Raw genomic sequence first — 19041 nt, 5'->3', positions numbered from 1 at the left:
ACTTGCACTTTGTTGATGTATTGTCTAGTTCCTTGTAATAGACCTCAAACTTGTTCTAAATAAAATTGTGCCAATTTAGAGAAAAAAATGTGAGCTAATTTAAGGTGACCAACCCAAATATTGAGAGTAAAGGTTAGAAGAATTTTGGTAACTGAGGGGTTGGCTGTTTGAGTGGGAAAAAGGTAAGAATTGTAAGTTTTATGACTAACAGTTTGGTAGGCAATTTATGAAAGAAAACTATAAAGAAGTAAAGATTGTGAAGGTAAGAATTACAACAATGGATTTTGGCATTTAAGACAATGAGTTTATTTGGAAGAAGAAGAAGTAATAAGAATTTGAAAGTTTGGATAGATGTAGAAAACCATGCGGATGGAAAACATTAGGACGTTGGCTAAGCAATGAAATTCATAATTTTGGTAGTATACAAGTGTATTCTTAACTTTTAAAAAATTTTCATGATTATTCATATTTTGAAAATTAGATAAGAGCAATTTTGGGCATTCGTATACTTTTTTGGTCTTATATCATCAAGGTGAAACTCAAACCTATGTTCTAGAGGAGGTATGTGTGCTTTTTAAAACGTGAGAGGAGTTGTTTGAAATTATAAAAGGCCTCAAGGGAGGTTTATGAAATTATCCCTTAAATAAAAATATTGCCCTAATGCTTCAAAGATTTTTAAAAATGAGTTTGTTACCCTCTCTTCTGGCCTATAGCCTTGCCTCTCCTATCCCTGCAGCCATTTCCATTCCTCTTGCCCTATCTCCTTCCCTTGCTCTACCCAATATCCCAACCTCCCACCCTTCCCTGTAGCCCTATTTATCTCCTATCCACTGTTCTTTTATCTCATCCCACAATCATAACTTCCTGTCAAGTACAAATTGCTCTCCCCAATCTCACCATCTCATTTCTCTACTCCTTTCACTGTGCATGATCATTTCGTCACCTTTCTAGCATTTTTGGACAATCTAAATCTAGAAATTGGTTTTGGGGAAAAAATTGAGTTTGAGGTGTAAATTCTTAGTAATTCTTCCATCTTTTGTACTCTTTATAAGTATTCAAAGATAATTTTTTTTTTTAAAAAAAATATATACACAATAAATATTTTCAAAAGCCACTCCCAAAAAGCAACAATCAAAGCAAATCTTTATTATTTGAATTTAGAAAAAAATTGTCACAATGCTTACATATGATCTTTATAATGAGTTTGTCCTGATGACAAATAAAAAGTCAAAACCATTATTGATAAATCCAAATCAATCTACAAAATTCAAAGTAAAATATAAACTTAGGAAAAGAACAAACAAACCTATTGAAGTATCCTAAACTCACTAAACACCAAAAAAATGTAAAAGGCAAATTTCTTTTCATACAATTATATCGTAGATGCCATCATAACTCCTCCAACCAAAACCTCATTTCACACACCCACGAGAGAGACTAGATAATGGTCTTTCGTCAAGGGTGGAGGCCATTTCCCTAAATTTATTTCTTTTATTTGAATAAATTCTCTTTTATGGTTTCCAAGTGAGAGATTGTTCTCTTCTAAGGTTTTCTAGTGAAAATTTCTTCTCACTTATATTTTTCTAGTGGGAGTCTTATTCTCTCCTAGGATATCCTTGTGAAAGTTTTTTTTTTTTTGGTTTTCCATCTTTGTTTTAGTGGGAGAGATTAGAGATTTGATAGATCTCAGAAATCAAATATAGAAGCAAGATCCAAATTTTCCTTTGGATTTGAAGCAATTTGTAGACACCAAAATTTTGTCAAATTTGAATGTTTTCTTGAATTTTTTCTATTTAATGAGTTGTTTATTTTCTTGCATTTTAATGTGTATTTTCTCATTTTTTCAGGTTTATTTTGGAAAAAAAAAGAAAAAGAAAAAGAGAAGATAAAATCTTTCCCTAATTATTTCTCTTTCACCAAATGCACACTTAGCCCATTCCTACACTCAATTTTCTTCACCTTTCTTGTCATGCGGTAAATCATGATTTTTGACCAACCTAACACTCTTTCTCCTAATACATCTCTCGGCCTTTTCTTTTGCTTCCAAGGGGACAAGAAAAAAAAAACTCCACTTTGGCTAAATAGGCTCTCGGCTCTCTTCCTCAAAAGGCAAGAAAAGAAGTCAGACAAGGAAAAAAAAACACTCTTCATCCTCCCATGTCACTCTCGGCTCCCTCTCTTGCTTTTCTCTCAATTCATAAGACACAAAAGAAAGGCTTCATTCGGCTCCCTCCCTTTTCCCAATATACACACATGGAATCAAACACAAGAAGGCAAGCAATCGGACGTGAGGAGGTTGGAATTTCATCATAACTTTTAACTAAGGTCATAAGAGGTATCAACACTTTCATTGAACTATTTTCCGATTTTTCTTTATCATGTTAAATTCATGTATGATTGGTTATTGCTGCTGTTTTCTTGTTGTTGCTGCTGGTGTTTGTTGAATTTTTTTTGGGGTAAGATATGAATGACATTAAGGAAAGGGAGATGGTCTTGTGAATGCATGTCAAGTGTTTGTGAAAATGCCAAAATGAAAAATAAATCAAATTAGTGAATTTTTTGTGCTTCTTTTTTGTCAACAATAGATGACTAGAAGCTAGTAAAGGTCCGAAAATGTGTGGTTATCCAAAATTTTGGATTTTTGAGCCTTAAAAGCATTAGAATATTTTTCTTCATTTAGATGCTGTTTTGCTTTATTTTAGCTTTTTTATGTTGTTTTCTTGTCAAAATAAAATCATATTTGTATTGTAAGAGTTGTAAGGAGTGTTATAGTATAAATTTTATAATTTTTAGTGGTGATTATAGCGTCTTAAAAAATGAAAAATTGGACTGTCTTTTGGCATTTTGGACACCTTCGGGCTTTTTTTTTTTTGTAAAAAATAACTCCGGAAATAAAATCTACGTGAAAAATCGAGTGGAGGTATATTTTGAGAAAATTTGGTGATCGGAAAAATTGCGGCCGGCCGGCGGCGGTCCGGCGGTGGCGCCGCCAGCCAGAAGGGAGCTTCAGCTTCTCGGTAGACAAGAAGGGGAGGAAGAAGAAAGAAAAAAGAAAAGAAAAGAAAAGAAAGAAAAAAAAGAAGAAAAAAGAATGGGCTAATGTTTTTTTTTTCTGGTGGGCTTGAGTTTATTTTTTTGGTTGGGTTTTGAGAATGGATTTTGGTTTATTTCTTTTGAGATTCGGTTGGACTAGGAGGTCAGAGCCCATGCTTTATTTTGGTTGGATTTGAGTGATAAAAGATAGACTGGCCTGCTCACTTCTCTTGGACTTTCGGCTAGGCTTAGGTAATGTTCGGCCCAAACAAATAAAATGATGGCCCGATGGCATTTTTCTTGCCCAAGCCAGAAACGAAATTGGCAATTTAGCCCCTGATCTTTGGAGTAGTTTTACTGTGGCTCAGAACATTTTAAATTTCTTTCAATTAGGTCTTTAAATTAATTGTACTTTGATCCCTGAACTTTATCTTTTATTTAATTTCAGCCTCTAAACTTTGAAAAATTTGCATTTTTACCCCAAAAATTTTTCAATTTTTGTAATTCAGTCCCTAGTGAGTTTTGACTACTTTTATTATGATTGTTTATTTTCTTTAATAGCTAATTATGTTACTTTTAAGTATATTTAACTTGTAATTTTTAGATGTTCTTAAATTTTTGTACCTTTGACATATTAAGGTGAATTTAGTACTTTTATTTCTGTACCCTAGCTAATTATGCCTTTCCTTTCTTTAAACGCAACTCTCGAACTCGTTTTCTCTTGTTTTCAAAGATCTGGAGTTGTCAAAAGGGTTTTATTTTATTTTTGTTAAAAAATATTTTTTGGGTGACTTGGTACACCAAAAATTCATACCAAATGGCGACTCCTATTTTTTCTTAAAAATCCTTTTAGACTAAATTTTGGACCCAAATTGTCACATTCTTTTTAAGTCCCATTCTAGATCCTTTTTCACCTATTTTTAAAAAAAATTACCATCTTTTACAAATACTTCTTTATTTTCCATCGCGAAAATGGGCCGCGACAACTTGGCGACTCCACTGGGGAACGCTAGAGAGTCCAAGCACTTGGTTTAGTTGTCTTTTCTCTTTTTAACCCTTTTATTTATCATATTTGGATGTTTTAGGTTGCATTTTTCTTTTTTAAGATGTTTTGCATTTCACACTCGTATTTGTTCATCGTTCCTCGTGTATATGATGAATTGTTTATTTATTTACTTTTATTTATTTACTTATTCATATCGCGCTTTGCATTAAGGGTGGGAAATATTACCTTAGAGTCTTCACGTACATTTAATATTAATCCCTCCCCTCAAAGGAAGCACTTCATACGTGCATGCATTAATTTCACCCTATTTTTATTTTTCTCGTGGGCGCCATCCCACATTTCCTTGTAGGACTAGGATCGATTTCCTTAGGTATGCGGATGGTGTGCCATACGTCCATAGCGATGCCTAAGGGATCACTCAAACCACCAATCGAAAGCCTTGGAATTGATGACCTTTCATCTCTTGGTCTGAAGGTTTGGAAGCCTGAAACCTTATCGAATTTAGATGCATTAGTAAGCCAAATCTCATGCATCCATATTAGAAATTACCTAGGATAGAGTCAACTTACACTAGACACGAGGGGAGGGATTCCATCCCTCTTTCTTCGCTTTCTTTACTTTCCATTCTTGTATAATTTATTGTCCCAACGTGCTATGTGTTATTTGTTGAACTAATCTCTTCTTGTTTTCTCCTTTTCTGCATACACAAACCTTAGAAATAAGAGTCCTGGCCTGGTACTCGTTTAGGATAAGACCACCTTCACGTTTAAATTGCATACGCATATGTATTGCACATCATTTTAGGTCTATCTCAGCATTTAAATGGGGCACTCAAGGTCATATTTTGATTATTGCATTATATATTTAACACGCTTTAATAAACTGTTATCATGCATCAACCATAAGGGAAATGCCACATAGGAAATCCCACGTTAGAAATAAGCGACCCTGTGTCTCGGATATGTAATCCAATGAAACTTGTACGTTTATATTTTTGTATCATCCAAAGGGGTAGTGCACAAGGTAAGGTAGGATCTGGCCCCTTTCACGATGACGACATTGAGAATGATGGAACAACTTTTACACATTAGAATAAGAGCATCTAATAATCATCTTTTGGCCATTTTATCAGAGTTGGTAAAAATCCCTTGCATAAAGGATATTAAATTGAATAAATTCACAAATAATTCTTCATTGTTGAGATGATAAATATATCGTGGCCAAATCTTGATTTTAAAAGGTTCATAGACTAATGCATTGCAACAAAATTTATGAGTTTTGAAACTACAAATTGGGGAGCAATCCAGTCGATTTTTGAATAAACCGTTAATTCCATCCAATCCATTTTGACCAATTTATTCACTTTAGATCAATCCAGTCAATTTTGAATAAATCGTCAATTTCATCCAATTCGTTATTCTTTTTTAGGACAATTCAGTCAATTTTTTAATGAATTCTCAATTTTATCTAATTCATTTGACCAGTTTTATTCAATTTTAGGATAATTCAGTCAATTTTTTAACTAACCATCAATTCCACTCGTTCCATTTAACCGGTTTATTCTCTTTTAAAGTTTCAATCTACGGTTCACCAAAGAAATTAGTCGAGACATTTCAATCCTTTTAAAAAAAATAAGTTTTTCACACTAAATTGATTTTTAATATCACTTTGTTTGTCAATTAAAGCAATCAATCCATTTGGACTTTGTCCTCATTGTATTAGGACAAATTGTCTTTTGTCACTCCAATTAGTCATATTTTTCAAAATTGTCTTTTATTCGAATCTCAATAAATCGATCGGATCCATCAGGTAATGTATGGTGCCTATCCCAGAGAATTGTATTTTTCATGCTAGGCCAATCTTTGGCATAAAAGGGCTCTTCCATAGGACATGTATACCGATTTTACAGTTTTACTTACTAATTTTGGGTATTTTTTCTTTTATTTTTTCCCCTCTCCTGCATTTATTAAAGTTGTTTTAACAAGGTAAAAATATTTTTCCTATATCTGATAATATTTTTAGTTTGATAAATTTTGAAAATTACAAGTGGTACTTGATTCTTGGACAGATCGTACAATGAAAAAAAATAAAAAATTCATCTGAAAATGCCAGTTTAAAGTATTTAAAAAATTCTCTTGATTTACTGTTTCTAATACATTTTGTCTCAATAGATAGAAAGAGAAAGTGCGTATATTTTTTAAGGTACATTCTTTCGAGATTTTTATTTTCTCATATGTATTATATTTGAGTAAAAAAAAATTTTCAAACATTTGAACAATAAAGTTTTTATTTAGATAATTATTATTTTGTATATATTCATTCTTTATTTACTCATTGGGAGATTTTATAATGAATTCTAAGAAATAATACTAAATTGAGATTTTTCGACCTTTTGTTTAAAAATTCATGAGTGTATGTCCAATTCCCAAAAATTGTTCTATACACTAAATTTGTGGTATAAACTATTCAATGAGAGTAGTCGAAAATAAAAGGGATCACACAAATTTGATAGTTTGTCATAAAAGATCAACCCCGACATTTTTTCTTTTTCTTTTTTTTTGTCCACTTCTATTGAACCTCTAAAGTCAGTCGCATTGATTGACTAGCTTCAAAGTGAGACAATTTTTACCAAGAAAATGTCTAGTGTGTCTAACCAGATTCAATCCACATCTGAGTGAAAGCAAAAATGTATATTATTTCTTAGTTGTTTTGAAAATTTGGAATGATACTTTAGGCTCTCGTTTCTCTATCTATACAGATTTATCATTTGTTTTCCCATTTGAGACTTTAAAAAAATAGAATTTCATTTTCACTAAAAGTCTCAATGATCATGAACCTACATGGAAAAATTTCAAATGTCAAAAGAAAATAGATTTTTCCAACGGATTCTTTACTTTAGTTGTCATGAGAAATAAGAATGATGTTTTGGCCATCGTTTCTACCATCAAAACATATTTTATCCTTTGCATCTTTATTTGAGCCTAAATTGGTGGTTCGTTTCAAAAGCACTTATGATCACACCCCCACACTAGAGAAGGAGATTTGAAAAAAAAATAGAAAAAAACTACAAGTTGGGGGATTTTGAGTCTACCATTGTTATTTTGATCTTCAATATTGGAAAAAAGAGGGGTCATCTATACTTCAAAATTAGGGAGTTTTTAATTTTATCATTGACAAGTGGGATTTCAGTATTGAAAAAAAAAACAAAGAAAAATGTGAAAAAAGTGAAAAATGATGAAATGAAAAGAAAAATGCAAAGACATCTAATGCTAAATTCCCTCTAGTAATTGATAAAAAAAAAGATTAATAAAAAAAGGAGTCAAAATGGAGTCCTAAATTTTAGGGGTCCGTTTGTTTCGGGTGAAAATGTTTTTCAGGAAACTATTTTCCTAATTTCCCGTGTTTGGTTACACAAAAGTTACTAAAAATATTTTCCTATGTAAAATATTTTCACTCATCTTATGGAAAACAACTTCCCTTCCAAACTTACTGAAATTGTTTTCCGAAATGCATGTATCCCGCCTGTAGTATGTTCCAAATTTACTGAAAACATCTTGTTGTATGTTCTTTTTTTTTTTTAGTGTAAACAAAAGGATTCGAACCCAAAATCTCTTCCTTACACTCCCTCCCTCGTACCACCCCAACCCAATCCAACCCAACCCTCCCCCTAGTATATTCAAAAGAAAAAAAAATCTCATCCTGCTCATCCTATACTAGTAATTAATTATGTATAATAGGGACATTCTTTTTTAGAGAAATTTTTAGCAGTGAGAGTGCAAGATATATATCACAATAAGCATTGCATGTGATTGATATTTGACACTAAATGGCCAGCAATTTGTTTATTGCTTAAGGAGATATTTTTTATTCATATATACATTTCTCCAAGATTTTTTAAAATTAAACAATGAGATAAATTTTCTTATTTTGCATGGGAAGAAGTATGTAGTTATAATGTGTAGAAAGTAAAGTTAGAGATAAAAGTGAAAATATTTCAAAAGTTAAACAAACACCAGAAAAATGAAGTAAGAAAATATTTTCAATAAACTAACCAAATACCTGAAAATGATGAAAGAAAAATGATTTTCATGGAAAATTACTTCCACGGAAAATATTTTCCCAAGAAAAACATTTTACTTCCAACCAAACAGACCCTAAATTCAAAACTGGGGTAATTTTTGAAAAGGAATGCAATCTTAAGTGCGTTGTTCCTGAGAATTTTATTTCTTTTAGTTATCATTGTCAAACCACATTACAAGCTCATAAAGTCCATCACTGACTTATCTTTTATGACAACTTGAAGTAAGGATCATATTTCTAAGGAATCTACCAATCATTCATGATCATAAGATCATAACCTGTTTTCATATGTTTAGCTATCGTTTCTATCCATACATTACAAGCCTATAGAGCTTATATGTTGACTAAGTTTTTTCAAGAAATAAGAGTGATAAATTATTTGTTTTCACTAAAATGTGATATTGAATGTGTTAGGTACAATTTGGATACAAAAAAAAAAAAAAAAAGACAAATCCTGATATACCATCTCCCTGAACCACATCAAAATCCTGAATAATATCCATTTGGTTGGTCCTAAAAGATGAGCTAACAAGAAGAGGACCTTTTTCCCTCAACACCGATCCCAAAATGAGAAAGAGATCTTTTGCAATTTGATCTTATTTTAAGAGATTTATTATGAAATCTTCTATATGAGTTTGGATATGACATTTACATTTTTCATTTGAAAAATGTAGTTTCTATTCACATTGTATGTGATTATTTTGCAACTAAAATAAGCCCAAACTGGAACAATTTTTTTTTGTAATATATTTGTGAGATTTTGTCAAATAGGTTCAAATTGAGGCAAAAGTTTATAATACATTTGTCGAGTATGTCCAAGTTCAAGTATATATTTTTCAAATCTTGATAAATCAACACTTTGCATTAATCTTAATTGTTACATCATTGCTCAAAAAAAAGAAAAAAAATTAAAAGAATGAAAAAATTCAAGTGTTTTGAAAAATTTCCCTTGTGGAGGTATTTATGGTTAAGATCAAGAAAAAGACGCAAGTTAAAATCTTGCAAATTTGGAGGTCAATCACAAATAAAAGGGAGCGATAATACTACCTTGCAAAGTGGAGGATTGGCTATTTATTCAAAAGGAGTACATGCTTTGGTAGCCAACTTGGAAAAAAAGAGAAAAGAAAAAAAAGGGAATGAAAAAAAAAAGAAAAGGAAAAGAGAAAAGGGGGAATAAAAAAAGAGAAAAGAAAAAGGGGGAGTGAAAAAAAAAAAAAAAAAGACAAGAGTTTTTCATTTAATTTTGCAAATTTTTGCAATTGAACTTTGGGAGCATTTCACTTGGAGATTAAATTTCTAAGTTGAGGCAACACCTTACCCTCTTATGCTTCGAATGAAAGTGGTAATACCTGTCAAAATCGAAAAAAATCATTTGATGATAAAAAAGAAAAAAAAATTTGTAAATTACTGCAAGAGATGGGTTTAAGGCAAACTTTCTTTCCTTTTTCCGTTTCAATATCTTTCCCCCTTTGACTTTTCAGAAAACATTATCCATTTCTGTTTGGCAACCCCTTAAGGTCATTGACTCCATATTGGGGCAATTTTATTTTTTTGAAAAAAAAATACAAGAATAAAAAAAAAAAGAAGTTTGGTTAGAGTTAAATTGGGGAAGAATTTTCATTTCTTATCAGCCCTACACTCGAGCAAAATTCTGAAAGCATGCGATCTCAAAAGTATTCCAAACTCAGATTTGCTTTTTAATCCTAATCTTCTTGATATACCTCACCTGACCCTAATTACAAAAACTGAAATAGTGCCAACCTTCTTCTTTTGCAGTATTTTTTTAAAAAAAAAAATTGGCAAATAATGTAAATACAAACTTTTCTAAAGCATGCCAGAGAGGATCGTTTCATTGATGCTACTAATTGTCAAAATATGTCTGGATTGATACAGTTGGATTTAAAATTGTATTGTCTATGTCTCAAGGTGAAAACCTGCAAGGGCATCTTTAAAAAAGGGAGAGAGAAAAAAAAAAGAAAAAAAACAAAATAAAAGAAAAAGAGAAAAATGCAAAATAAAAGAAAAAGAAAAAAAAGAAAAAAAAGAAAAAAAAAAGAGAAAAGAAAAAAAGGGGTGGTCTTAGTGAAAATCCGAAAAGTTAAGGTTATCAAGATGAGGTTTTGGAGCACAAGAGAATCATAAACGTAAAGCAGGATCTTGAAACTTGAAATGCCATTCATTCAAATCTAGTCATCAGAAAAAGTTGATTTGTAATACAAAGTGAAGTATGACTGACTGATACTAGAAAATTGAGAAGATTCAACACAAGTTTCAGCACAACTTTTGGGGAGCAGTTTTGACAACGAAACATTATGCTTGCATGGTTTTCAAGGTCAAAGAGATTACAAGGGATCACATGATGGTAATATTATGTGATCACTTTTTCTGCCTTCTCGAAAGCATGAAAAATATTATTTTTGTTAAATATGATTTACACTGGGATAAATATCAAAAGGAATGAGCTCCAATTTTGGCAATGCATTCCAAATCATCTTTGTAAAAAAAATATTTAACAGTTAGTAAAATATGTATGTGCCTCTCAAATCCCTTGAGGAGAGAGTTGTCACTGATACTTTTCAAATTTTAAAGTTTGTCACATTTGACTTTTTCAAAAAAAAAAATGAGTGTTTATTTCATTTCTTCTTCTTCTAAAGTTTGAAAAAAAAAAGGTTGCAAGTCCACCAAGTTTCGAGCATCTTTTTATTCTCTTAACAGAGGTCTGGGTCTGGATTCAGTCCCATTGAACAACTTTCAAATTTAAATTCTTGTTGGTAAGTCTTAGCGTTCACCGCGCACCCTTCTATCTTCCTTCTACCAAATTTAATTTTCTGTTGGTGAGTCTCAGAGTCCACTGCCCACCCTTCTATCTCCCTTCTATCAAATTTAATTTCCTATTGGTGAGTCTCAGTGTCCACCACACACCCTTCTATCTCCCTTCTTGACAGATCAGAAGATTAAATTTAATTTTCTGTTGGTGAGTCTCAGAGTCCACCGCGCACTCTTCTATCTCCCTTCTTGATAAATTTAATTTCCTGTTAGTGAGTCTCTGTGAGGACCCGAATTTTTCTCACTTATAATTCTATTTTAATGGCTTAATTAATTATTTATTCACTCATTTTCTCCGAATAATTTATTTCAATCATTTTAAATTCATTTATATGGACTAATATCCCAATTATATTTTTAAACCGTTTTGTTAGGAAATTTAATTTTCTAGGGCTCGTTTAGTGAAAAATAGCGAGTATACATTTTTCGAGACTACATTCGATCCGAGAGTGTAATAATCTTGGAGGATTGAGGACTCATATTTTATTTCTAAAATGGTTATTTTATAATTAATTACATTAGTAGTAGTTAATTATATAATCGTTATATGAATTTTCCGTAAATTTCGCCTTCTTGCGCACGAATTGAAATTTTGCGTATATCGAGTTGGAATGGTTAAACGGAGATTTAAGAAACTTATACTAGACTACTAAAAGTGAATAATTATAATGTTAAAGGAAGTGCATTAGAGATTTAGTACACAAGTGAAACAAACCCGATAGGAAACGAGTACGAAACGCGCACGTATGCGCACTATTGAGAGTTGACTTTTGTGCCACATTAATTCTCCAAGAAGCTTCACCTTCAGCAAACCCTCATCTCTCTCATTTATTACCTCTTATTTTCGTCCAGCCACCAAGAAGGAGCAAAGGGAAGGAAAAACTTCATCTTCTAGCTTCCATTTCACTCCCAAAACCTTCACAAATCATTATACAACTTCCACTTCACTTGTAGAGCAATTTCAACTGAGGGAAAGACATCATCTTGCTGGTTTTTTTTGGGTCTTGGATGTGCAAAATTTCTGGTTTCATCTCAAAAATTAGGAGGTAATCATCTAATCTTCTAGTCTTGGTTTTAGTGGATGGATCTTTGATATGAAGTTTGTAGCTTCATGTGGGTTTTGTTATTTGGATGAAAAATGTTGAAGTGGGCTCTATGAAATTCCACAATAGATATATGGACTGATTTGTGGTGTTTTGATGTTATTAATGTTGGTTTAGTGCTTAAATTAGTAGAAATGAGTGATATTATAGATAAAAACTCAAAGGGAGTGAAGATGGAAAACTTTCCGTTTCTGTCCCTATGAATATCCGTGACCCTTAGAGCAAAATTTTGTGATTCTACTGACTTGTTTATGATGTATACATGTTGTGTGGGTTGTGTAGAAAGTTTTATCAAAAAATTTCATGATTTGGTTGGTCAAATGATGTGTTTTTGGAAGTCAGCAAAAACTAGAAATTTTCTCGTAACTGCTTTGGCAGTGTTTTTGTTTTGGCTATAACTTTTTGCTCCAAGGTCGAAATTGAGTGTCGTTTGCGATACTGGAAACTAGACATTCCTAACTTTCCAACGGTATAAAATGCACGTCCTAGTTCCACCTGAGTAGTTTATACCAATCATTTTGAATCTTAACTTTCGATAAAATAAAACTCTTATGAAGATATTGACTTGAATTCTAAAACAAGTATGCATTCTTTCTTGTTTAATAAGAAATTTGTTAAATTGTGAGGGTGATATTTGGTCACTTTTCTTCAGGCGATCAACAAGGTCTCGAAGAGAATCTCGAAATGGATCATTAACGACTTTCTTTACTCACTTATTTTGGTTGGTGAGTATTCTATATAGGAATACGTGATTCGAATAGTTTTATGACATATTTACTCTATGGTCATTATATGTTTAATTGTTAAATGCTACCGATAATTGTTTCTATGGACTTTTCCACCATTTTGAGTCGAGTGTATACCTTATCGCACTCGTTCTCACTTAAGTAAAATGTATTTGAATTATTCGACATAAAATACTTAAAATGCATATTTACGTGAAGTGTTTCAATGATTAATTATGTTATGACTGCATAAGTCAATTAGAGTGAATCTTCTCGACTCTTAAGTGGTAAAAGTGGGAAACGGCCAATGAACGATCTACTAAAATGATAAATCTCACCATTTACCTGATTATTTACTTAATTACCTGTTTACCTGATTACTTGACTATTTGATTATGTGATTACCGTAAATTACGTGTTCACATGAACTTTTTCACAATTTTACGGTGAGTGTGTATTTCATCTCACTCGACCTACAAAATTGATAAATTTTTACCGTTTACCGATTTTCTTGATTAATTGTGCATGTTATAAGTTCTAAACTGAATTGGGTCCTGCCCTTGGTTACTGACCTACTCGAGTCAAGACTGGGTTCGGTCGGATAGGTTGGAACCCTGGAACACCATTTCGGTATACTCGAGTACTACCACTGGAGGGATAAGGTGATGGCCAGACAAACCGAGGGGATTCTGAAGTTATAAGGTGCAGTTGACCGAAATGGTTTCACTGGAACACCGTATTCTTCAATGTGTGTTTATTTCACATAATAATAACCGTTTCATGCTAATGTGCTAACATGCCACCCTGAGTCATACCTGTGATATGCTCAAATTACTTGTACATGATAACCGTCTCATTTTAATGTACCAATGTGAAACCTTGAACCATACGTGTGGTATGCTCAAATTACTTGATTTATTAGAACTGTTAGAGTGTTTTGGAACCTCACTGGGTTGTGTAACTCATTCCACGCTTTTGTTTTCCTTAACAGGATTTGAGATCTAGAGTGTTCGTGAATAGTACTAGATATTTTCTTTTTGAAGACCTTAAGTTATATTATAACGGATGGTTATAGTATATATTCCGTTGGGTTGTATTTAACCTTGAAAACTAACTAATTGTAAGTGTGAGATATTTTGGAGTGTTTTAATTATGTATTGAAGTTATTTGAAGTATTCCGAACTTTTGAATTATGGATTGTACCGAGTTCTAGCGAGAGTTGGGCAGGCGTCCCGCCGATACCCTTGGATTCGCTCTTGGGAGAAGTGGGGACGTCACAGTCTCAGCGTCTACCGCACACCCTTCTATCTCCTTTCTTGACAGATTAGAAAATCAAATTTAATTTTTTGTTGGTGAGTCTCAGCGTTCACCGCGCACCCTCTATCTCCCTTCTTGACAGATCAGAAGATCAAATTTAATTTTCTGTTAATGAATCTCAACGTCCATCGCGTATCTTTCCATCTTCCTTCTTAACAAATTTAAATTCCTGTTGGTGAGTCTCAGCGTCCACCACGCATCCTTTTACCTCCCTTTTTGACAATTTAATTTCATATTGGTGAGTCTCAACATCCACTGCGCACCCTTCTATCTCCCTTCTTGACAATTTAATTTCCTGTTAGTGAGTTTCAGCGCCCGCCGCACACCCTTCTACCTCCCTTCTCGACAATCGTATTTAAATTCTTTTTGGAACGTAACCGCATCCCTCCGCGCATCTTTTTCTAATTATGACAATATATTTTTCTTGACTGTTTTGACTAATAACTGTGCTTTCTCAGTTAGAAGTTCTGAGAACTCAAACTTCTTTGACTTTGCAAAGATAGCAAATGGTCAATGCACTTGTTTCATTGTGGTTCACTTGTATTCGAACTACGTTTGACCTGTTTCCCATGGCGGGATACATAAGCAACTCTACATGAGTTTGATCACGTTTTTTGTAATTTCATGACATCTTTTGCCCAATAATTATAGCTAAGTGTTGGTTTGTTATTTTATTTTGGGCGCAGTTAGAAGAAACATGTAAGTAATTTGGTGTCTACGTCTTTGTCTTAAATTTCTTTGAAACTCTAGAGAGGGGCAAGCTGTAGACACCAAAACTTTGTCAAATTTGAATATTTTCTTGAATTTTTTCTATTTAATGAGTTGTTTATTTTCTTGCATTTTAATGTGTATTTTCTCATTTTTGCAGGTTTGTTTTGGAAAAAAAGAAAAGAAAAATAGAAGATAAAATCTTGCCCTAATTATTTCTCTTTCACCAAATGCGCATTCAGCCCATTCCTACACTCAATTTTCTGCACCTTTCTTGTCATTTGGTAAATCATGATTTTTGACCAACCTAACACTCTTTCTCCTAATACATCTCTCGGCCTTTTCTTTTGCTTCCAAGGGGACAAGAAAAAAAAAAACTCCACTTTGGCTAAATAGGCTCTCGGCTCTCTTCCTCAAAAGGCAAGAAAAGAAGTCAGACAAGGAAAAAAAAACACTCTTCATCCTCCCATGTCACTCTCGGCTCCCTCTCTTGCTTTTCTCTCAATTCATAAGACACAAAAGAAAGGCTTCATTCGGCTCCCTCCCTTTTCCCAATATACACACATGGAATCAAACACAAGAAGGCAAGCAATCAAATGTGAGGAGGTTGGAATTTCATCAAAACTTTTAACTAAGGTCATAAGAGGTATCAACACTTTCATTGAACTATTTTCCGATTTTTCTTTATCATGTTAAATTCATGTATGATTGGTTATTGCTGATGTTTTCTTGTTGTTGCTGCTGGTGTTTGTTGAATTTTTTTTGGGGTAAGATATGAATGACATTAAGGAAAGGGAGATGGTCTTGTGAATGCATGTCAAGTATTTGTGAAAATGCCAAAATGAAAAATAAATCAAATTAGTGAATCTTTTGTGCTTATTTTTTGTCAACAATAGATGACCAGAAGCTAGTAAAGGTCTGAAAATGTGTGGTTGTCCAAAATTTTGGATTTTTGAGTCTTAAAAGCATTAGAATATTTTTCTTCATTTAGAGGCTGTTTTGCTTTATTTTAGCCTTTTTATGTTGTTTTCTTGTCAAAATAAAATCATATTTGTATTGTAAGAGTTGTAAGGAGTGTTATAGTATAAATTTTATAATTTTTAGTGGTGATTAGAGTGTCTTAAAAAATGAAAAACTGGACTGTCTTTTGGCATTTTGGACACCTTCGGGTCTTTTTTTGTAAAAAAATAATTCCGAAAATGGAATCTACGCGAAAAATAGAATGGGGGTATATTTTGAGAAAATTTGGTGACCGGAAAAATTGCTGGCGGCCGACAGCGGTCCAATGGTGGCACCGCCAGCCAGAAGGGAGCTTCAGCTCCTCGGTAGAAAAGAAGGGGAGAAAGAATAAAAAGAAAAGAAAGGAAAAGAAAGAAAAAAAAAAGAAAAAAAAAGAATGGGCTAATTTTTTTTCTGGTGGGTTTGAGTTTATTTTTTTGGTTGGGTTTTGAGAATGGATTTTGGTTTATTTCTTTTGGGTTTCGGTTGGGCTAGGAGGTCAGAGCCCATGCTTTATTTTGGTTGGGTTTGAGTGATAAAAGACGGGCTGGCTTGCTCACTTCTCGTGGACTTTTGACTGGGCTTAGGTAGTGTTCGGCCCAAACAAATAAAATGATGGTCTGATGGCATTTTTCTTGCCCAAGCCAGAAACGAAATTGGTACTTTACCCCTGATCTTTGGAGTAGTTTTACTGTGGCTCAGAACATTTTAAATTTCTTTCACTTAGGTGTTTAAATTAATTGCACTTTGGTCCATAAACTTTATCTTTTATTTAATTTCATGCCCTAAACTTTGGAAAAATTATATTTTTACCCCAAAAATTTTTCAATTTTTGTAATTCAGTCCCTAGTGAATTTTGACTACTTTTATTATGATTATTTCTTTTCTTTAATAGCTAATTATGTTACTTTTGAGTATATTTAACTTGTAATTTTTAGATGTTCTTAAATTTCTGTACCTTTGACATGTTAAGGTGAATTTAGTACTTTTATTATTATTATTATTATTATTATTATTATTGTTTTTTTAATTAAATTGGTGTCATGATTCTTTTGTTCATTTTGAGTATAAATAGGGCAATTTGGCTTCCATTTAGTCACCACTTCAAAAGGGAGGTACCCCTATTATTATTTCAATATCAATTACGTGCTCTTTCGTGTTTCTATGCGTTTATATATTTCTATTATACTTTATTTATTTGATTTAAATGTTCATTTGAATTTTCGTATGTTTGTTTAGTTAATTTTTAATTATTTGAGAGGTGCTTAAATACCTCAAGATGTAATAGATAGGTAATATTTTTTACAAAAATAATTAGATAAACCAATGTAATGGGTAGGATAGGTAGGTTTATTTTATCATACTTTCCCCATTTAGATTGTAGTTAGGCTCCCCGATGTAATAGGTAGGTTATGTGTTTATGTGGCTTATATGTTATATGCTTTATCCGTTTTCCTTAGGATTTTTGCATATAGATATTATACTTACGTGTTACGTGCTACGTGCTTTTATATGTTTATTTTATTTTAATTTATACCTTATTTATTTTACTATGTGTTATTAATGCATGACGTCACCACACTAGTCCAATGCTAGTTGTGGCTTTTTCTCCCTCCGTCCACTTGCTAGTTCAATGCTAGTAAGATTCTTTAGGAATGTGCTAGTTTAACGCTAGACCCTTAGATCGTTCATGCATTAGATTCATTTTTTGTATGATATCCATTAAATTTTCATGCATATTTTTATTTTAGAATCTTTTCTCATTTACATGATATCTTCTATTATATTATCCTCTACCCTCTACCCTCTACCCTCTATATGTGTTAATCATGTCATTTAGAATTGCATTTCATTTAAGAAATTGTAGAATAAGTTAGTTCATTTGCTTGTTCATATTAGGAGAATTACTTTTGAACATCGAAGTGGGTGATTATAACTTTTTAGTTTAAATACCCATTAATCCCTATATAAGAAAGTCATGTCACGAGTTTTTGTCTCTCGTACCTATTATGTTGCATTCCTATTCTTTGGTTACTTATACCTATATATATAATTTAACTTTCTTTTCTTTTAATTTTATCATTCACATACTCGTGACCCCTTCGAGAAATTATTTTGGCCTTCGCAATTAATGTGATTGGTATCAATTAAATTCTTGAATGGATATTTTGTACTTCGTCGACGTTTTTTTATAAATTTAGATTTGCATCCATCTAGAAAACATCCAAATGTGATAAAATTAAGGGTTAGATTAGAGAAAATTTAACTAAATCATGCAGCAACTAGTTTAGACTAGATTGAAAGGGTGCCTTAGGTTTGACTTAATCGAACATTTGCCTTCCCTTTCTTCAAATGCGATTCCCGAACTCGTTTTCTCTTGTTTTCAAAGACCTGGAGTTGTGAAAAGGGTTTTTTTTTTAAATTTTTTTTATTTTTGTTAAGAAATATTTTTTGGGTGACTGAACACACCATAACTCCATACCAAGTGGCGACTCCTATTTTTTTTTTAAAAACCCTTTTAGACTAAATTTTGGACCCAAATTGTCGCATTCTTTTTAAGTCCCATTCTAGGTCATTTTTCACCTATTTTTAAACAAAATCACCATCTTTTACAAAAACCTCTTTATTTTCCATCGCGAAAAATGGGGCGCGACACAATTTTTACCGGATTTAATTATTAAAAAACATGCGCACAGATTTATTGGATTGCAGTGATATTAATTTGATGGTGGAAGATACTTTTGGCGATTCAATATTATGATCAAGTTTATCGCTTTATATTTCTGTTTTACATATATGTATTATGTTATGTTTGATGCTGTCATTGCAGATATTGAAATATAATTATCTTTTTTCATCAAGAAAAAGTGACAAGTTATACATTTGTTTCATCAGAAACATCCTAAAAGTCTTGCAAATGCAATGGAAATTGCAATTTTAGCTCTGTTTGAATCTTTGGGCTAGGATTTCGTGTGATACCATACAATGACCCCGCCCGTAATATTAAAAGGACGACTTGCACATGGGCTTAGTTAATGTAATATTATCCATTGGCTGTTTCGCAAATGGGCCTTGATCAAGTAAAAGCAAATTGAATACTTCAAGCCTCACCAACCATCCTTGCAAGTTTTTCACCAAAATTTGACGTGTGGACATCTGTAGACATTAAAATTTTAGGATTAATTGGTCAACGAAATAAATCACAATGATTAATTACATTAACTGATTAATTTTGCAATTCAAG

At 32.4% G+C, this 19041-nt stretch overlaps 1 long non-coding RNA gene across 2 annotated transcripts; it reads left to right on the top strand.

Annotated features, from left to right (window-relative positions):
* The first annotated feature begins 1997 nt into the window (after positions 1 to 1997).
* LOC140014380 (uncharacterized) lies at positions 1998 to 17331 on the top strand. Of its 2 annotated transcripts, none has more exons than XR_011821153.1 (3): positions 1998 to 2335; positions 12701 to 12773; positions 14959 to 17331. It is a non-coding gene; the product is annotated as an uncharacterized lncRNA (long non-coding RNA). The 2 variants fall into 2 exon arrangements; XR_011821152.1 differs by lacking the exon at positions 14959 to 17331 and adding an exon at positions 13765 to 13948.
* The last annotated feature ends 1710 nt before the right edge of the window (positions 17332 to 19041 follow it).

This window comes from Coffea arabica, chromosome 9c, assembly GCF_036785885.1.
Source record: "Coffea arabica cultivar ET-39 chromosome 9c, Coffea Arabica ET-39 HiFi, whole genome shotgun sequence".
In the NCBI taxonomy this organism is placed as follows: Eukaryota; Viridiplantae; Streptophyta; class Magnoliopsida; order Gentianales; family Rubiaceae; genus Coffea; species Coffea arabica.
Note: the sequence above shows the minus strand (reverse complement) of the source record. Positions and strands in the feature narration are given on the sequence as shown.